The following is a 15,000-nucleotide window of genomic DNA, read 5'->3' as shown; positions in this document are numbered from 1 at the left end:
CGCACACACACATAGGTGCAAAAATAGAGTGATAATCACAATTACAATTACGTTGTCTTGATAGCGATAATAGGTTTATATACATATGATACATACATACATATATACACATATGTATATATATATATATATAGTCACAATTACGTTTGCTGTGAAGCTTATGATTCAGATTTGCTCGAAAAGTTACTTGCGATTCGTGATGCATACTCATGGGTGGAGCCAAGGTCTATAAAAGTCCTCATAATAGACCTTAGTTATAGCGGCCACTGACAGAGAATCCGGTGGTGACATGATGCTCGTACACATGAGATGAAGGAAAGTTTCAGAATAATTACGAACTCTATATCGGCTCTTTATATGGAGAAATAATGATAAATAAATAATAAAGATAATGATAAATAATAAACGATAACAATAATAAAGATCGTGGCGAGAGGAAATTCGTTTTCTTTTATTGTTTTGTTATTCTTGTTGATTCGTGTGTTTTATATCGATCTCTCTATCTATCTGTCTATATGAATTTTTTAGGGGGGTTGGCCAAGGGGTTTCTGAGTCCCCCCCCCTTTTTTTTTAGTCTATTTCAAGAAGTTTATGATAATTAGCAGAGTGTAACGTGTCATAAACGTATGTGATAGCGCTTATGACCATTATCAAGATGTCGATTATATGATAGCTATCACCAACAACTTGTTATGCTTGTTATCAATCACACCAAAGTTGCCAAGTGCATCGTCAACAAAATAACAAAGTTGAGCCGCGTTCTAAAAGCCTCGAACTTAAATAAAAATGTACTTGAAGTTGCATGAAGTTGAAATAATTATATTAGAAAGTGACTGACTAAAAAGAAGAAAAGAAAGAAAGAAAGAATAAAAAAAACAGAAATAAATTGAACTGTACGGTTTTACCATGTACACACACATGTATAAACGTACAGACACGAGCATGAATACACATACACACGCAAGCACATACACACAAGCTATGAGGAAGACATATTGATAAGAATAATATTTTCTCCCGCCTCCTCCCTCTCGTATCGTAGAAATATAACCAATATCTTCATCACAAACAAAAAACCGCATTTAATTCCCATGTTACGTATACGTCACTTACTCTGAAGTCATAAAATTCGAACATTAAACCGAAAAGGGATAAACAGGTGTGGTTCTCTTATCTAGATCGATATGAATAGAATTATGGAACTTATCTACATGGCGAACTTCGGTCCCATAAACCCCAAGCATTTTATCCGTAATCTGCAATATCAAAGACAAGGAATGAGAAGGAAAAACAAGAAAGACAACGCACGTAATCTCTTTCTCACTCTCTCTCTCTCTCTCTCTCACACACACACACACATATGAATATACATATACATGTGTGTGTGTGTGTGTGTGTGTGTGTGTTTGTGTGTGTGTGTGTGTTTGTGTGTTTGTGTGTGTGTGTGTGTTTGTGTGTGTGTGTGTGTGTGTGTATGTGTGTGTGTGTGTGTGTGTGTGTGTGTGTGTGTGTGTGTGTGTGTGTTTGTGTGTGTGTATGTGTGTGTGTGTGTGTGTGTAGGTGTATTTTGAAAGAATGTTGGTCACGGAACGTTACTGAAAAAAAAAACAAAATTGCATCACAGTGCACATACAATCACGGTTTCAGAACCAGTGACCAAGAAGTTACCTTGAGCCGAAAACAATGGCATAGAATGGGCATCCAGGGTACAGGGCATTGTTCAGTCCTCTCGCTCGGTGTACCGCATAGTGTTGGGTTCATAAGGCGGAGAGTTCTTTGTCGTGTGTGAAAGAGATATCTCGCGTGCTCTTTAAGCTATCTTAAAAATAAATTTGCAATTTAAAATTTATTTTTTATACAACTTTAAAATGTATACAACAACAACAATAAAAATAAGAATTACAATAATAACAATAAGAATTTCAATAACAACAACAAGGATAATAACAATAATAACAATAATAATGAAAATAACAACTAGAACAAGAACAAGAAGAACAACAGCAGTGACAATAACAATAACAACAACAACAATAATAAGAATAAATTTAACTTAAACGTGCACATGGTAAGATATACCTGTGGCTATTTATCTATCCACCTGTCTGTCTATCTGGGTAAATAGATATGTAAATTGAAAGAGGAGTTTTTCTCTTCACTCTTTATCAAACTCTGAATAAGATTTGTGAATTAAGAGAAGAGAAAAAAATATGAAAATGATTCTAGAATGCTTTTGCTTATTACGATCAGAGGAAAATAAAATTCTGTCTTGTAATTATGCCGGGTAAAATTTTATCTAAGATAAGATCAAGAGATTTAATTCGGCACTCGGGAAAATGCAGTCAGCCCATTCTTATCATATCTTAGAAAAATAAATTCAGCGAAGATAGCTGTAGCGTCGCCTGGGTGTGTTTGTCCGACGCGCTAATAATATGATAGTCTACGTTAAAATTTGAAGGTAACTCCGTTCTCTCTCTTTCAACTCCCTTTTTTAAATTGACTGATTATCATCGAATATATTTATTGCCTCTTTCAAGGAGGTTATGATTTTGGTAGCGTTGGTTAGTTAGTTTCAGAACTCCAATAAGTTGTGAGCAGATTTTTATGGAATTTTTAGCGGAGGTGTCAACAGGAGTATATATTTACCTAATTATGAGTGTGCGCATTATCATCATTATTATTACTAATATTATTGTTATTATCATTATTATTACTATCAATATTTTTACAATCATCATTATTATTGTCATTACTATAATCATTCTTATTATTACCATTATCATTATTATCATTACTATTATTACTAGCATCATCATCATTATTACTATTATCATCATCACATTATTATCAATATTGTTTTATTATTTCTATCATCATCTGTCCTAGGAATCACTGCAATGGGGGCACGGCTAAGAACGGCTCTGATTGGCTGGAGCAACACGTGCGTCATCCTGATTGGTCCACACATAATTCGGGGGCACATCTTTTAAAATGATAAAATCAAGTGGAATAGAGTACTAAAAAGTAAATGCACAAATCTGTGGTAATGATAAGCACTTTATAAAACATTTGGGAAAATTGATTTTAAAAATATGTATATATAGAGAGAAATATAACTACACGAGAGAATAAAATAGTCACTGCTAAATACAAAAAGAAAATGAAATACAATTCTTAATAGAGAACGCAAGTTGGCAATTTTAGGAGGTATTCGTATATATTCATATAAATAGTTACGTTCGCATACACAGAGGACTACGAGTACGGCAGAAAATCCTCTGTGGTGAAACAAAATGGCGGCGATGATGATACCACTCTCAATTAGGTTAGGTTAAGTTCAGGTTAGATTAGGTTCGTACTTACTACCCGGAAATAACATTTATATACGCATATGTGTGTGACGTACCCCTAACCGCGAGAAATCGGATACGAATTCCGTACGCGTAACACTGGCTATATATGGATTCAGAGTCAAATAAATTATGGATGCACTGCAGTCATGATAGCTGATATGACATCGATACACTAATCTTCTTTACATATATATATTTTTTTTTATTTGAGAGGCTATTATTGCAAAATCCGATGAATGTGTTCTCGGAAATATAATTATTTTTTCCTGGAAACAAAGGGGATTGAGGAAAATTACTTTGCATTTTTCTGTATATTATTTTTTGGCGTGTATGTTTTTTTCCTTTCTTTTTTTTGATATAAGAAATTAAGTTGGATCATGCTACACACACGCACGCACACACACACACACACACACACACACACACACACACACACACACACATACACACGCACACGTGACAAACACACAGACACACACACACACACACACACACACCCGGATACACACACACACACAAACACACACGTACACACACACACACACACACACACACACACACACACACACACACACACACACACCCGGATACACACACACACACACACACACACACACACACACACACACGGACACACACACCCACACCCACACACACACACACCCGGATACACACACACACACACGCACACACACATTCACTCCCTCCCCCCCACAAACGCATTTATTTAATTTCAAAATGTACATTTCCAATTGAATTAATATTCTATTAAAAGTACAGATTAATGTACTATAGCAACATGAACTAGTTAATTACATGTAATGCGTTAGTTAATTAATGATAATGATAATGATGTTAATGATTTTAAGAAAATAATGATATTGTTATAGATACTAATGTTTACGTGATAAAAGTAATAATGATGATGATAATGACATTGATAATGGTAATGATAATGATAGAAATGATAAAACAATATTGATAAGAATGGTAATAAGGATGATAGTAATGATGATAACGATGGTGATGATAAGAGTAATGATAATAATACTAATGGCAATAAAAATAATGGTAACGATAATAATGATAATTGTAATGAGAATAATAATAATAATAATAATAATGATAATAATGATAATCATAGTAATAATAATAATGATAATAACAATAATAATGATAATGATAAAAATGATAATGATAATTACAGTGATGATAATAATGATACTGATAACAATAATGATGATGATAATGACAATAATAGTAATAACGATGGTGATGATAATGATAATGACAATAAAAATATGCTGATGATAATAATTATAGTATCATTAATATTAACAATCATGATAATACTGACAATAATGATAATGATAATCATGGTGATAACAATAACAATAACAGCAACAAGTCTTATAGCAATGGTATAATGATGATTAAGGTAATAAACTCAATAATAATAGTAATGACAACACTGAAATGACTGCTTTTATACTGTAAAGATAACAGCAGTGATAATGATAAGGACTGCGATAACGACGTTGAACATAAAATCAATGACAGTTCCTTATTGACGACAGAGATGGCAAATAGCACCAGCGACTGTAACAACAAGAACAATAATAACAATAAGAATAACAGTAACAACAACAATAATAACAACAACAACAATAAGAATAATAACAACAACAATAAGAATAACAACAACAACAACAACAATAAGAATTACAATAACAACAGCAACAATAAGAATAACAATAACAACAACAACAATAAGAATTACAGTAACAACAAGAATAATAACAATGATAACAATAATAATGAAAATAACAATGAGAACAAGAACAAGTGACAACAACAGCAGTGACGATAACAACAACAACAAGAATAAAAATAAAAATTACAATAATAACAATAAGAATTTCAGTAACAACAATAATAATAACAATGTTAATAACAATAAGAACAGCTACGGCAGTGACAATAACAATAACAACAACAATAAGATAAAGAATACCAATAACAACAAGAATAATAACAATAATAACAATAATAATGATAATAACAAGAACAAGAACAGCAGTGACAATAACTATAACAATAACAACAGTTATAACACAAATATAACTGTTAATCTGATCCTTACAAGACCCAATCTTCATCTTATAAACTTTTATCTCTGGTGAAATGACACAGAATTTAATTAAAAAAAAACTTTAAACGATAAGACACAATTAAGATTAGCTCTAGGACTAAAACTAATAGCATAATCAGTGTTAAATTGCTAGTAGTATCATTAAATTAATTATAGTGGGAATGTGGGTTTTGAATATAATGAGGCTAATCACGTCAATGTCATTTGCATATCATAAAGTGCCAATGAGGACAACCATAAATAGAGTAATATAATAAATAAATAAATGAGGAATACCATATATAGAGTAATGATAATTACCTAGATAGTATTGTTTTGGTAATGACAATTATGATGGTAATGATGAAAATGAGTGATAGTGGTTGTTTACAATGGTGATAATGAGGATAATGATTTTAATAATGGTGGTGATAGTAATGACTGTAAAATGAAGATATTATAGATGTTTCTATTACTGTCAGAAATGATCATGCTGGTTAATTAGGGTCATAATGATGAGAATTATGTTCATAATTTGGGGTTTATAATTATTATGGGAATGATAATGATGATAAAAGATTGAGGGGTAAATGAAAATTATCAGAATGAGGGCAAGTGAGGAATAATTACATAAATGAATACAGTGAAAAAAAAAGAAAAGAAAAGAAAAAAAACTGAGATAAAATAAACAAATTAAAAAAAAATCGAGCCTATACTACTTACAATAGGCCTATGCGATTCCTTTCACGAATGCTTAAATGATTTGCCAGAATAATAATCACCAAAAGAAGAAAATAAGATAAAAAAACAAGACAAACAAACAAACAAAAAAACGCACAGTCACCCAAGAAAAATAAACAAACCTTCACGAATATGTTTACTCAGTGACTATCAAACCTCCACTAACTGGCACCGATTCTGTTCTTTCATCTCCCTCCTCTCCCTCCCCCTCCCCCCTCTACTAATACCCTCCACCCCCTCCTTCAACAGCTTTTCCCTCCCCCCTCCCTTACTCCTTCGGTACCCCCCCCCCCTCCTTCCCCTTCCTCTCCCCGTCCCCAAGCTTCGTCTTCAGGACCCCCCCCCCCTCCCCCATACGGTCCTCCCAGCCCCTTCCTCTCCTCCTTCCAAGCTCCACTTTCCCTCCACCTCCCTCCTTCTCCCTCCCTTCCTCCCCCCCTCCCTTCTTCTCCCTCGCTCCCTCTTCTTCTCCCTCCCTCCCTCCTTCCTCTTCTCCCTCCCTCCTTCCTCTCCTCCCTCCCTCCCTCCTCTCTTCCCTCCCTCCCTCCCTCCTTCCCCCTCTCCCTCCCTCCCTCCTTCCCTTCCTCCTTCCCCCTCTCCCTCCTTCCTTCCTCTTCTCCCTCCCTCCCTCCTTCCCCCTCTCCCTCCCTCCCTCCTCTTCTCCCTTCCTCCTTCCCTTCCTCCTTCCCCCTCTCCCTCCCTCCTTCCTCTTCTCCCTCCCTCCCTCCTTCCCCCTCTCCCTCCCTCCCTACCCCCTCCCTTGCGATAGTGTGATCTTGATAGCGATAAGAAGTACTTAAGTGCGTGCCTTTGTGTGCGTGCGTGTGTGTGTGTGTATGTGTGTGTGTAAGTGTGTGTGTGTGTGTGTGTGTGTGTGTGTGTGTGTGTGTGTGTGTGTGTGTGTGTGTGTGTGTGTGTGTGTGTGTGGGTGTGTGTGTGCGGGTGTTTGAGTACGTGTGTGTGTGTAGGGGTGTGTGTGTGTGTGTGTGTGTGTGTGAGAGAGAGAAAGAGGGGAGGGAGGGAGAGAGAGAGAGAGAAAGAGAGAGAGAGAGAGAGAGAGAGAGAGAGAGAGAGAGAGAGAGAGAGACAGAGAGACAGAGAGACAGAGAGACAGAGAGAGAGAGAGAGAGAGAGAGAGAGACAGACAGACAGACAGACAGACAGACAGAAACAGACAGACAGACAGAGACAGACAGACAGACAGACAGACAGAGAGACAGACACAGAGACAGACAGACAGAGAGAGCATGTGTACGCCCAGAATTTATACTTACACGAGTCCCTGGCGATTTTATAACAGTCACGCCATGCCCTGTAATCCCCAAAGCGATTATTCCCTGGCTGAAGACATCTGTAAACCTCACAATAAACTGCTTCTATAATGAGGCAGATGAATAGATAGATTGAGAGATAGATAGATGGATAGATGGATGAATAGGTAGATAGTTAATAAATGGGTTGATAGATAGATGGATGGATAGATAGATAGTTAATAAATGGGTTGGTTTAATAGATAGTTCAGTAGATAGATAAGTGGAGAGAGATAGACAGATGGATAGATGGATGACTAGGTAGATGGTTAATAAATGGGTTGATAGATAGATGGATGGAGAGATAGATAGTTAATAAATGGATTGATGGATAGATAGTTCAGTAGATAGATAAGTGGAGAGAGATAGACAGATGGATAGATGGATGACTAGGTAGATAGTTAATAAATGGGTTGATAGATAGATGGATGGATAGATAGATAGTTAATAAATGGGTTGGTTTAATGGATAGTTCAGTAGATAGATAAGTGGGGAGAGATAGACAAATGGATAGATGGATGGATAGGTAGATAATAAATGGGTTGATGGATAGATAGTTCGGTAGATAAATATGGGGGGAGAGATAGATAGGTAGGTAGATGGATATACACTGTAGATAGATAAATGAATAGATAGATAGTTAGATGGATAGATAGATGGATGGATAGACAGGCAGACAGACAGGCAGATAGATAGACCGATAGATAGATAGATAGACAGAAAAATAGAAAGTAAAAACAGTAGATGGATACACACGTAGATAGATAGACATGGGGATAGATAAACGGATTGATAGACAGAGAAATAGACCGAAAGTGATAGAGAGAGATAGAGACATACATACATGGAAATATCAATATATAGTAGAACAGAACAAAACCCCAGATAGATAGATAGTGACAGTGATAGGTAGATAAACAGATAGATAGTTAGACAGACAAGATAATTTCACAGACAATGGTATATAGACATAAAAAAACAATAATGATAACAGAAAAAAACCCAGATAGATAGACAATTACAGAGATAGGTAGATAAACAGATAGATAGTTAGACAAACAATATAATTTCACAGACAATGGTATATAGACAAAAAAAACAAAAACAAACAAACAAACAAATAAACAAAAAAAACGATAATGATAAAAAAACGATGATGATAAAAAAACGATAATGATAAAAATAAAGTGAACTTCACATAATGGAAAAATGGCAGCCCTGTTCTTCATGACATAGCAACTATTCAGATCATGCAATATTGGTCGTTCATATCCCTTCGCATGACTGGTCGAAACAGGGAGTGGGGAGGGAGGGTGCGAGAGGACAGGGAGTGGGGAGTGAGAAGACAGAGGCAGAGGAGTAGTGCGGAGTGAAAAAACAGGGAGTGGGGAGGTGCGAGAGAACAGGGAGTGGGGAGGGATGAGAAAACAGGGAGTGGGGAGGAGTGAGAAGACAGGGAGTGGGGAAAGGAGAGAGGATAAGGAGTGGGAGGAGTGAGAAAACAGGGAGTGGGGAGGAGGGAGAAGACAGGGAGAGAGGAGTAGTGCGGAGTGAGAGAACAGGGAGTGGGGAGGGAGGGTGCGAGAGGACAGGGAGTGGGGAGGAGGGAGAAGACAGGGAGAGAGGAGTGGTGCGGAGTGAGAAAACAGGGAGTGGGGAAGGGAGAGAGGATTAGGAGTGGGGAGGAGTGAGAAGACAGGGAGAGAGGAGGAGTGCGGAGTGAGGAAACAGGGAGTGGGGAAAAGTGAGAGAACAGGGAGTGGGGAGGAGTGAGAAGACAGGGAGAGAGGAGTAGTGCGGAGTGAGAGAACAGGGAGTGGGGAGGGAGGGTGCGAGAGGACAGGGAGTGGGGAGGAGGGAGAAGACAGGGAGAGAGGAGTAGTGCGGAGTGAGAGAACAGGGAGTGGGGAGGGAGGGTGCGAGAGAACAGGCAGTGGGGAGGAGGGAGAAGACAGGGAGAGAGGAGTAGTGCGGAGTGAGAGAACAGGGAGTGGGGAGGGAGGGTGCGAGAGAACAGGCAGTGGGGAGGAGGGAGAAGACAGGGAGAGAGGAGTAGTGCGGAGTGAGAGAACAGGGAGAGGGGAGGAAGGGAGCGAAAGGACAGGGAGAGGGGAAGAGTGAGAAGACAGGGAGAGAGGAGTGGTGCGGAGTGAGAAAGCAGGGAGAGGGGAAGGGAGAGAGGATTAGGAGTGGGAAGGAGTGAGAAGACAGGGAGAGAGGAGTAGTGCGGAGTGAGAGAACAGGGAGTGGGGAAAGGAGTGAGGATAAGGAGTGGGGAGGTGCGAGAGAACAGGGAGTGGGGAAAATGAGAGGGCAGGGGATGGGGAAGAGTGAGAGATCGGAGAGTGTTTAAGAATGTGAGGAGAGGTAGTGGGGGGGTGAGAGGACGGAATGGAAAGGAGCGAGGATGCGGGGAATAGGTAGAAAATGTAAAAAAAAAAAAAAAAAAAAAAAAAAAAAAATGGAGGAAGTAAGAAAACAAAAAGTGAGAAGAAATGAAAATCAGATACTGAGGATCAGAAAACGGGGAGTAGGGAAAAGATAGAAAAAGAAGTGGGAAAGAGCGAGAACCAAGGAAAGGACAAAAAAAAAAAAAAAAAAAAAAGAGAGAGAGAGAAAAACAAAAAAAATCAGAAAAAAAAAATCAGATTAATGCAGAAGAGAGTTGTTCATGGCGAGGAATATTGACAAAAAATCTTATTTAAATTTGTCGTTTCCCTCCCATCTTTCCACCCCCCTCTCCCCCCTTCCCCTCTCTCTCCCTCTCCCACTTTTCTACCTCCCCCCAGCTTCTCCCTCTCCCTTCCCCCTTCCTCTCCCTCTCCCCCTTCCTCTCTCTTTCTCCCTCTCCTTCTCCCCTCTTCCTCCTCTCTCCCTCCTTCCCCTTCCTCTCCCTCTCCCCCCTTCCCCTTCCTCTCTATCTCCTCCCTTCCCCTTCCTCTCCCCTCTCCCTCTACTTCCCTTCCTTCCAATCCCGCCCATCCTCTCCTTCTCTCTCCTTTCTCTCTCTCCCCCTTCCTCTCCCTCTCCCCCCTCCTCTCCCTCCCCTTGCCCCCCACTTCCGCGAACATCGGTTTTTAATATTTCTAATTTTATTATTTCTGTTATCGTTTACACATATTTTTATAAGTCAATCTTTATTCATTTGTATTCTATTCTATAATAAAGTGAACAAAATGATGCATATTTTTTATTCGAACCTCGACTGACATTCTTAGAAGGATGATTAAAAAAACGAAAGGGTGAATAAGACAACTATACTAATATATATGTATATATATATATATATATATATATATATATATATATATATATATATATATATATATACATACATATGTATACAAACACACACACACACACACACACACACACACACACACACACAGACACACACACACACATATATATATATATATATATATATATATATATATATATATATATATATATATATATATATATATATATACACACAAATACATATACTTATATATGTATATATGTATATCTATAACATATACACATACATATCCATATACATATGTATAAAAAAGAGACAGAGAAAGAAAGCTAGCCTTCATAAAGATGACATTTTCTTATTCTCTCCTTCTTTCCTTCTTCCTTTCCTTTAGTACCAGAACCTCCCCTCACAGATTCTCCCTTGCCTCTTTTCTTTTGGCAGCGATAGTATTGTCTTCTGATATATTTGCATATCGACTTTATTCCGACACCTGCTGCGCGAATCAGGGATAAAAGAATGAACGATTTTTTTTTTTATCATTGTTGTTGTTACTGTATTTGCTTTTTGGTATTGCTGTTGTTGTTTGTCATTGTTATTGCCGTTATTGGTATCGTTATTTGGTATTATTGGTTATGATGTATATGCATACATATATGTACATACACAAAGACTCACACGTACACAGTGTTTACATACATATATGAATTCTTAGCTGGACTAGTGTAATAAATCATAATAGATACGTACATGTTGTCATACATACATGTACACTCAGAAGGAAACAGATAGAGAGATAGATAGATAGATATATAGATAAACAGAGAGAGAGAGAGAGAGAGAGAGAGAGAGAGAGAGAGAGAGAGAGAGAGAGAGAGAGAGAGAGAGAGAGAGAGAGAGAGAGAGAGAGAGAGAAAGAGAAAGAGAGAGAGAGAGTGAAAGAAAGAGAAAGAGAGAAAGCAAAGAGGAGAGTCAAAATCTTACTAAATAAACACCCCAAAAGAGCGGCCTTTATACACACGCCCACAGGCAGACACACCTCACGCCCACCCAATATTTCCTCCCGCCCGTGGAATATTAATCTCGATGTCCTAACAGCAATATTCACTGCAATGGCCAACGCAACATGTGCAATGGCCAAAGTAACATGTATAATAGCCGACCCAACATGTATAATGGCCACAGCAACATGTGCAAAAATCGTATTGAGAAAGTGACAGGGCCCGTTATCGAGCATTACGACGCCCTTTCAGGAAGGTGACAGGGCCCGTTAGTAAGCATATTGGACATTACATGCACCCAAAACGAGGTGTTGTTTAATGCAGTCTGGAGAAGCGCAGGGGAGGTATGTCGCTTGTAGAATGTTTTTTTGTTTGTTTGTTTTTACATGTTTATACATGTTTTTTTCATTATTATTATTATTATTTTTTTTAATTTCTAAAATGGAAGACTCAGTATTTTTTTCTCGTTTGTTGTCTGTTTTTTTTTTGTTCGTCTCGCTTTCTCTTATCTCTCTCTTTCCTTCTTTCATACCTTCCTTAAATTCAGTTCACACTCTTCGTTATCTTTCTATTTTCTTCTCCATCCTTCTTATCCTCCTTCTTGTCACTCCTTCTCCTCACTTCCCTCTTTTTTCTTTTTAATTCTCCCATTCTCTCCTTACCTTATACCTCTTCCTTATTCTTATTACCTTCTATTCCCCTCCTTCTCCTCTGCTTTGAGATCTCTCTCTCTCTAGTCTTCCTTTTCCCCTTTCCCTTCCTTTTTTTTCCGACAATCTCCCTCTCCCTCCCCTTTCTCCCTTAAAATCTCCCTCCCCCCCATCTCTCTCTCCTCCCCCCCATCTCTCTCTACCTCCCCTTTCGCCATAAAATCTTCCTCTCCCTCCTCTATTATCTCTAATATCTTCCAGTATCTATTTTTTTCCATCCCAGTCCTTTTTCTCCCTCCCTAAAATCTCCCTTTACTCTTTTCCATCCCTCTTTTTACCCTAAAAATGCGCTTTACCCCCTTTTCTACCCTAATATCTCCCTGTACCTCCTTTTCTCCCCACCAAACCTCCCTCTCCCCCTTAAATCTCCCTCAATCCTCTTTTCTCCCCCAACATCTCCTTTTCCCTCCATCTTCTTCCCCCAAAATCTCCCTCTACCCTCTTTTCTCCCCCAACATTTCCTTCTCCATTCCTCTTTTCCCCTAAAAGCTCGTTCTACCCCCTTTTCTCCCCTAAAATCTCCTGTTACCCTCTTTTCTCCCCCAAAATGTCCTTCTTCATCCTCTTCTCCCCCTAAAACCTCGCTCTACCCCCTTTTCTCCCCTAAAATCTCCCCGTACCTTCGTTTCTCCCCCAAAATATCCTTCTCCTTCCCTCTTCTCCCCCCAAAAAATCGCTCTACCCCCCTTTCTCCCCTAAAATCTCCCCGTACCCTCGTTTCTCCCCTAGCATCTCCGTCTCCATCCGTCTCTTTCCCCTAAAAACTCGCTCTACCCCCATTTCTCCCCTAACATCTCCCCGTACCCTCATTTCTCCCCTTAATATCTCCCTCGACCCTCTTTTCTCCCCCAAAATATCCATCTTCATCCCTTTTCTCCCCCTAAAACCTCGCTCTACCCCCATATCTCCCCTAAAATCTCCCTCAACCCCCATTTCTCCCCCAAAATCTCCTTCTCCATCCCTCTCTTTTCCCAAAAAATCCGCTCTTCCCTCTTTTCTCCCCCAAAATATCCACCTCCATCCCTCTTCTCCCCCTAAAAACTCGCTCTACCCCCTTTTCTCCCCCAAAATCTCCCTCCACCCCCTTTTCTCCCCCAACATCTCCATCTCTTCTCCCCCTAAAAACTCGCTCTACCCCCATATCTCCCCTAAAAGCTCCCTCTACCCTCTTTTCTCCCCCAAAATATCCATCTCCCTCCCTCTTCTCCCCCCAAAAATCCGCTTTACCCCCTTTTCTCCCCTAAAATCTCCCCGTACCCTCGTTTCTCCATCCATCTTCTCCCCCTAAAACCTCGCTCTACCCTCATTTCTCCCTCAAAACCTCCCTCTACCCCCTTTTCTCCCCTAAAATCTCCCTCTACCCTCTTTTCTCCTCCAAAATCTCCCTCTCCCTCCCTCTTCTCCCCCCAAAAATCCGCTTTACCCCCTTTTCTCCCCTAAAATCTCCCCGTACCCTCGTTTCTCCATCCATCTTCTCCCCCTAAAACCTCGCTCTACCCTCATTTCTCCCTCAAAACCTCCCTCTACCCCCCTTTCTCCCCTAAAAATCTCCCCGTACCCTCGTTTCTCCCCCAAAATCTCCTTCGCCCTCCCTCTTCTCCCCCTAAAAACTCGCTCTACCCCCCATATCTCCCCTAAAATCTCCCTCTACCCTCTTTTCTCCCCCAAAATATCCATCTCCCTCCCTCTTCTCCCCCTAAAAACTCGCTCTACCCCCTTTTCTCCCATAAAATCTCCCCGTACCCTCGTTTCTCCCCTAAAATCTCCCTCTACCCCCATTTCTCCCCTAACATCTCCTTCTCCATCCCTCTTCTCCCCCTAAAACCTCGCTCTACTCCCCTTTCTCCCCTAAAATCTCCCCCTCGTTTCTCCATCCCTCTTCTCCCCCTAAAACCTCGCTCTACCCCCCCCTTTCTCCCCTAAAATCTCCCCGTACCCTCGTTTCTCCTTCCCCCGCCACATGCCTTCACTCCTCGCGTCTCGAGTGATAAAGAGTGACAGGTTTTCATTAAACACTCAAAAGGGCCTTGAGAAATACGATGCTCTCCTTATCTCAAGAAGGAGAAGAAGAAGAAGAAGAAAGAAGAAAGAAGAAGGAAAAAGGAGTGTCAGAAAATGCTTGTATCTTCATAGAGTTTTTTTTTGTTTTAATTCTTTAAGTTCTTGTATCCGTCGGGGTTATCAATTTATGTATTTATCTTTCTATTAATTTGTTTATCTATTTGTAAAAAAAAATGCAGGCTAAATATTTTAACTTTTATTCACACCCAAAATGTATTACTCTTTGAACAACAAAGACAAAAAAAATATTTTATTGAAATATTCCTATTAAAGATAATGATAATGATAATGGTAATTATGATAGTAATGACAATATTGATAATGATAATGGTAATGATGATAATGATAACAGCAATAATGATAATGATGAAAATGATAATGATATTGATCATGATAATGATGATAATGATAACAGCAATAATGATAATGATGAAAATGATAATGATATTGAT

General features: G+C 39.1%; 1 protein-coding gene across 2 annotated transcripts in view; it reads right to left on the bottom strand.

The window, feature by feature from the left end:
* Positions 1–6,412, bottom strand: part of LOC113813277 (equilibrative nucleoside transporter 1) — a 39,441-nt gene extending 33,029 nt beyond the window's left edge. Inside the window, exon 1 of one of the 2 annotated variants that reach the window (XM_070135791.1) lies at positions 6,348–6,412. The gene's annotated coding sequence lies outside the window, so the exon portion shown is untranslated. Of the gene's footprint in view, positions 1–1,668; positions 1,819–6,347 lie in introns of those variants that run through there. The other variant, XM_070135792.1, reaches the window with a different exon arrangement.
* Positions 6,413–15,000: the final 8,588 nt, after the last annotated feature.

This window comes from Penaeus vannamei, chromosome 21 (genome assembly GCF_042767895.1).
Source record: "Penaeus vannamei isolate JL-2024 chromosome 21, ASM4276789v1, whole genome shotgun sequence".
NCBI classification, from domain to species: domain Eukaryota; kingdom Metazoa; phylum Arthropoda; class Malacostraca; order Decapoda; family Penaeidae; genus Penaeus; species Penaeus vannamei.
The sequence above is the reverse complement of the archived record's forward strand: the minus strand, read 5'-3'. Positions and strand labels throughout refer to the sequence as shown.